General features: G+C 45.3%; 1 non-coding gene across 1 annotated transcript; it reads left to right on the top strand.

Annotated features, from left to right (window-relative positions):
• The first annotated feature begins 4623 nt into the window (after nt 1–4623).
• On the top strand, nt 4624–4696 carry Trnak-cuu. Its single transcript has one exon. It is a non-coding gene; the product is annotated as a tRNA-Lys (tRNA).
• The last annotated feature ends 2462 nt before the right edge of the window (nt 4697–7158 follow it).

Here is a 7158-nt window from a genome sequence, read left to right as displayed (position 1 = left end):
CAAACCCTACACTTGACCTTGGACAGCCTGAAGCTCCAAACCATGCCAGCTCTCCAAATCTGATTGTGAGGGATAAACAAGCAATGCAAACTTCTAAAGCTAAGCAGCCATCGCCCTGCTGACCCCCATCACCCACTTCTCTTATAATGAAGAGTCTGTCAGGGAAGCTCACACATAGCATATACCTGCACAGGTCCAGACTGCTGTCAGCTTCCAAAGAACAACACCTCGACTGTGCAGAAACCTTGAGCACATTCTTTGGCTTGGTCTTCACTGGTGATACGGTTGCTGTATACTGGTTTAGACATTTGTCTGGCTGTTCTCTCAAGACCACAATAGTGATCATTCACTGGGATCCAAGGACAGTCAATATTTCTTAATTGAGCTCAGCATGTGCTAGACAGAGTGAAATGCAAGTGAAATGCAAGTGAAATGCTTTCTGCTTGAGACAACAGAAGTCACACCTTGCTAACTGGAACTGTATTAAGAATGCATCAGCTAGCTCACAGAACTCCCGAGAATGTGAAGGATGGTAGTAGGGTCTATCAGATAGACCCTGGAAGGAACATCACATCCATCAAATGAGGGCACCATTTCTAGATATGACTACAAAAAAAAAAAAACTTTTATTTGCCAGATATAATGGTTGTCTTGGAGGCTTACTGCTGAATAAGCTCATCCTTTCTAGATCTTTCTCAACTCTGGCTGGCTGGTTCAACTCAGCTGTTCTGGCCCAAATGCCTCTCCAAACTGATTCAATACAGCTTCTCTCAGCGTCTTACTGAATTGTTCTGCTTAGCTTCAAACTAACTCTGGCAATTTGTTCTAAACCTCTGTCTCCTTTTGACTCCCTGGCTTCAACTGCCTCTGCTGACCTGCACTGAGCTGCATAAACTCAACTCCATTGCACTACACTCACTGCACTGACTCCCAGCCGACTCAATGCCACTGCGGGGAAGTCACTCATGAGAACTGCACCAAACTCCACCCAACTGAACGGACTCCCCTGTGCTGTTCTTAAGTAGCCTCTCATTCTTGTCTGTCTTGTGAGAGTTGGGTGTGTCCTATCTCTGACTCATTCTGTCAGATCTTTCTCTCATTTGTCACTCTGTCTGTCCCTCAATCACTTTCAAACATGGCTGCTTCCTTCTACACATTAAAGGATGTGTACTAAGGGCATGTCCGTATTCCAGCCACATTATACTGTAACCCAGGGCATGTCTGCATTCTAGACAGCCACACGGGTCTTTGGGTGTGATCCCTTGCAAGAGCAGCCATAATGTTGGATTAAAATTCCTCTCCATCTGATTTCTCTGCTACCATCACAGCAATTGAACAAACATCCCCCTGAGCTGTGTGCAGGATCACTCTGCAAATTCAGTGTTCCGGAATGATTACGCTTGGATTATGACTCTGTTAGGCTTAAAGACAAGGAGGCTGAAGTTTTCTCTTCTTTTAGTGAGGTCTTGTCCTCTGCCAACACTCACATAATGGAGTTTTCCCCAAAGTAAGAAGGGAATTGATTCAGTTATGGATGGTAAAATACACCGAATAGTCCCTGTAAAGGGAAATTTTTAAAACGCATGGTACGAATCTTACTCTAAAGCAATTTAGTTCAAGTACACACAACAGCCAAAAGCATCACCAGGCTGCAGTGATGACTTAGTTGTTGAGAGCAGTTGCTCTAACTGAGAGGCTCCACCCAGCAGCTGACTGAACACCACAGCCAAACGCTGGCCAGAGCTCACGGCTCTTATGGAAGAGTTGGAGGATCAACATCTCAAAGGGACAGGAACTCCACAGCAAAACCAATAGAGTCAACTAACCTGGACCTCTGGGGGCTCTCAGAGCCTGGACCACCAACCAAAGAGCATACATGAGATGGACCTAGCACCCCACAAGCACATACGTAGCAAATATGCAGCTCCATTTTCGTTATTTCCCCAACAACTGGAGCAGAGGGTTGTGCCTAAAGCTGTTGCTTCTCTCACTGGGCTGCCTTGCTTGGCCTCTGTGGGAGAGAATGTGCCCAGTCCTGTGGAGACTTTATGTGCTGGTGTGGGAAGATGCTGGGCAGGGGGGGCACTTAGGGGGGTTCTCCACCATCTCAGTGGAGAGGGACTTAATGGGAGGAGAGATTGTATGATGAGGGAACTGGCGGGCAGCGATTGAGATATAAATTAAAGACAGACAGACAGACATAACACCTGAGTTTTGTTCTTTGCAGCCACACTGGGCAATTCACAACTGCCTGTAACTCCAGCTGGGAGGGGGTTCTTACGCCCTCTTCTGGCCTCTGTGGGCACTGCATGCACACATGCGCAACATTAAAAAATGAAATAAATCTCTTTAAAAAGAAGAATTTTAAACTTTTCCTTTTAAATTAGGTAAAAGTATTAAACAAATTACAAAATAGGGAACCATTAGTCTGAGGTAGACATTGAGGAGGTCTTACCAGCCGCTAAACAAGGAACTAATCCATATCACTGTGCCTTCCAAGTTTCTTTTCCTTTATCTTCAACTAAAACTTCATAGTGTTGACTGAACATGCCCAAAGGTATTCCTGTATGTCACTTTAATGTTTCAAACATGTGCTCTATGCTTCTAAACTGAGCATGTGTGCATGAGAATGCATTCATTCTCACATGAGGACCAGAGTTCAATCTCCACCACCCACTTAGGGAGAAAAAAGCTGCCTGTTTGTAATTCCAGCCATGGGGACAGAGAGATTGCAGGATCACTGGGGCTCACTAGTCAGCCAGACTAGACAACTCAGCCAACTCCAAAGGAATAACGCCTGATCTTGGCTCTGGCCTCCACATAAATGCACACACACGGCTGCACATGTGCCTGCAAGCACAAGACAGAGGAGAGAGAGAGAGAGAGAGAGAGAGAGAGAGAGAGAGAGAGAGAGAGAGAGAGGAGGGAGAGGCAGAGAGGCAGACAGAGAGAGAGAGGCAGAGAGGCGGAGAGGCAGAGAGGCAGAGAGAGACAGAGACAGAGAGCAACAAAGAGAGTAACAGAGAGAGTAACAGAGAGAGACAGAGAGACAGAGAGAAGAAAAGAAAATTTGGTTTCTTAGTGAAGCAACACACTTTGACCCCAAATAAAGAGCCTTGAGATAGGAAGTCAGACCACTCGAGTCCTGGAAACCAAAATATTACTCACAATTTTTTAGTGGGACAGTGTCCACTCCCATCCACAAGCTAGCATCCCTGGGGCACGAGGGACACTTCTGCAGCCTCAGGTCTGGAATTAGGCTATTTTTAAGTGAGCCCAGAACTGTAGCATAACTAAATTTCCAGATGTATTCAGCAAACTGGAAAGAGGCAGTTAAATTACATACTGGAGTTTCACTTTCCCATTCCTGGCCCCCCGGAATCACCCGTGAAGGCGGCTCCTGCTTCCATCAGAGAGCACCACTGCAAAGCTTCTCTCCAGAGCTCTGTTCACGGTCTGTGGATGGGGATGCACTTCAGGACCTCCATCCCCCAGTTACACTCATGGCTTGTAGATGCAGATGTACTCTGGAGCCCCCCATCTGTGTTTGTGACACGTGGACATGGTGTGCCCCCTCCCCAGCTTGTTCATGGCCCTGTGGATGGGGATGTGTTCTGGAACCTCTATCCCCAGAGCAGCATTCATGGCCTGTAGATGTAGACTTGCTCTGGGGCTTGCAACACAGTCACTCTCCTCCAGGTTTTGGCGTTCTCCCTGGTGGCAGGGGCAGGACAGAAGAGGGGAAAGCCCGTTAGGAAGTTGAAGAAGGGACACCTGAGAACAGGAGAGAAATCCTGCCCTAGAAGGCAGCTCATAAAGAGGACAAAGCTAAGGTTGGCACTTTCCACACAAATCTCCCCAAATCCCCCGACACAAAGGAATGCTGTAAGGACCCTCAGAGTTTGTCCTTGGGGCTTCCTGATGTTCCCCAGTGGTGACCTGGCTCCTGGCACCGTACTCAGCACCAAGGCACCAAGGCAGTCCTAGCTCAACAATGACTTCCCAATATGACTTCCTTCTGCCTGCAGCCTTGTTTCTGCCTGGGGACATCTGGCAATAATCACTTCACTCATTTGCACTGAATGAATGGTGTCTTATTTCCTCCCTGTGCACAAAGCCTCAAGTATGGCCATTAGAAGCTCTCATGTGTCATCGGATGCTCTGTTTTGCCAAGAAAGTCTTGTACCCTGTTTTTAAGTTCTTAGAACAATCCCATTTTAGGATATCTTCTATCTGGACTGGCTTTTCAACAGCTCGCAACACATGCTTTTTTGAAAGATGACTTATCCTCGAGTTTCCACATTGGGTGCCGCTCTGGACCTCCTCTTGGAATGTCCTTGTATTGCTATCCAATGTCCCTCCTCGTTCAGTTGAGAAGGCAGCAGTCCTCATGTCTACTGAGGTAATGACCACAATGACTCCAATGGTCAACTCCAAGGAAATCTCTGGGGTGTTGGAATTCTTCTGTATCCTGTCTGTGATAGGTATCAAGAAAGTCTAATGGGAGGAGGAAAACTGGAGAGAGCAGTGGCAAGGGAGAAAGACAAATCTTGCATGGGTTCTCTTATGTAGAATCCAGATTTGTAAATATTATAAACATCCAGAAAGAGCAAAACCTACAGGGCCCAGCTATCTCAGTCAGTAGAGCATGAGACTCTTAATCTCAGGGTTGTGGGTTCAAGCCCCACATTGGGCACTTTCCTTTGGGCTAGAGAGATGACTCAGTGGTTAAGAGTACTGACTGCTCTTCCAAGTCCCAGCAACCACATGGTGGTTCACAACCATTTGAAATGAGATCTGATGCCCTCTTCTGGTGTGTCTGAAAAATAGCTAATATATAGATATATAGATATATATGTACATATATATATGTATTATATATATATATTATCTGAAAACAGCTACTATATATATATATTTAAAAAAAGAGTCCTGATGTGTGTGTGTGTGCACGCATGCATATGCGTGTGTAACATGGTTGATATGGTATGGAAACAATATGAGTAGAATACCATGAGATTGCATGAGAGGGGATAAAAGTAGAAGGGGGGATTAATTGTGGGAGAGAAAAAGACCAGCAAGAAAAGGGAGCAGGGAGAGTAACTCGGGAAGGGCAAAGACGTGTAAAAAAGAAGGAAGAGGAGGAGGGGGCGAGAGGAGAAAAGGAAGAGGAGGATATGTGACAATATATTTTACTTTAAATCCCTGAGCCTAAGTCATATCCAAACTAATCAATTCATAATTTCTGGGTAGACACAAGGTATCTGTATTTTTCCCAAGTTCCCTCAAGGTTTCCAGAGTGCAGTCAAGGTCAAGAGCAGGAGTGTGAGTAATGTTTGTTCTACATAAAAAGCTGTTTTGTCAGCAGCTCAGTGTCCAGTTCCCAGAAGCAACTTCTGTCAATCAGGACACACCTGCCCCAGCTTGGGCAAGGGACTGGCTTTGTGATTGTCTTCTCCAAATGACTTCCTTGGAGGCTGTGGTTTCTGAAACTGCGCCCCAGTCAGGAACCCAGAAGTAGTCCCGAGAGACACAGAACAGAAGGACCCTATGTTTCCAAATTCACTGTACGACCATCATCACTATAGACGATTTAAAAGCTAACACCCATTGTTCTAAAGACATGAGAGGCCTGCCTGGTCTTGTGGCTCGTGCTTTTAGTCATAGCACTCAGGAGACGGAGGCAGGAGGATTGCTGTGTGTTTGGAGACATGCTAAATGTACTGTTCAACAAATCGATCCTTAAAAATGGAGAGGAAAAGGTATAAATGACCAGAACAAGCAAGGGTCAGCATCATGTGTCAATCTGATTTGTCCACAGGGTGCCCAGGGGGTCACATGAGTGGTACTCCCCCCACCAGCTGAAGACCTAAACAGACAAAACACCCACGGACAGAAGCCTCTCTTTCCTGTGTGACATCGGGCTGAACCTCAGCTCCTTCCTGTCTGCAGCCTCAAAGCAACCAACCATTAAGCTGGTCTAGCGCCTGCAGCCTCCAGCTAGAACTTTCGTAAACAGACCTGACAAGGCAGGTCTTGAGAGCCTCAGCCTTCAGGGCGTTGGTTGCACCAATTCCCTGAAGAAAATAACCACACACACCCTCTCTCTTTCTCTCTTCTCTCTTTCTGTTTCTCTGGTAAAATTCTGACTAATGAATATATCTTTCTCTTTTTTTGGAAAAAAAACCTTATGGAGTGCGCATATATGTGTTTAAGTGTGTGTGTATGTGTGTGAGTGTGTATATGTGTGAGTGTATATATATATATATATGTGTGTGTGTGTGTGTGTACATGTGTTTATGTGTGTATGTGTGTGGATTAGTGTGTATATAAGTATGAGTGTGTATATGTGTGCATATGAGTGTGTGTGTATAGTGTATGTGTGTATGAGTGTGTATGTGTGTGTGAGTGTATGTGTTTTATGTGTGTATGTGTATGTGTGTGCATATGTGTATATGTGTATATATAAATGTGTCTGTATGTGTGGATGTATATATGTGTGTGCATGTATGTATAGTGCATGTGTGTATGTATATGTGTGTGAGTGGGCATAGGTATACCTGTGCCATGATATACATGTAACAACTCACAGGAACTGGCTCAGATCATCAAGCTTGGTTTCAAGTGCCTTTGCCTGCTGAGCCATTAGCTTTTCTACGTCCTTCCAGCAGTTTTGGTAAAGTCTTGAGAAACTAATACAATGTTACAGGCAGAATATTCCTACTGATCCAGTCAAGGAACAGAAAAACTCCAGCATCATCTCCTCCCACTCTCCTCTGCCTCTTCCTCAACTCCTACCTGTGTTTTTCTCCATTTCTATAACTTTGTCATTTCACAAATTGCACAAATGAGAGGGCTTCTTTTTACCACTAAGTTATACCACTTTAGAAATAACAAAAAGCCCTTTTTCTGGACCTTTCTAGGACTAGAAAGACTGTGGTTAGGCTCACAGCCCTTCCTAACATATGCTTCAGTTCTGAGACACAGCTTTCTTTATAGCAGCCATTGTATACACACACACACACACACACACACACACACACACACACACAATCAGAGAAGTCAGGTGACAGAGGGCACCTTCCCAGGCATTTTCCTAGAACTCTGTGATCACATCTGCCATAGAACAAACTTTGAAGCCGGGTTCAATTGGAGCTT

The sequence above is a fragment of the Rattus rattus genome, chromosome 12 (assembly GCF_011064425.1).
Source record: "Rattus rattus isolate New Zealand chromosome 12, Rrattus_CSIRO_v1, whole genome shotgun sequence".
Lineage (NCBI taxonomy): Eukaryota > Metazoa > Chordata > Mammalia > Rodentia > Muridae > Rattus > Rattus rattus.
The sequence above is the reverse complement of the archived record's forward strand: the minus strand, read 5'-3'. Positions and strand labels throughout refer to the sequence as shown.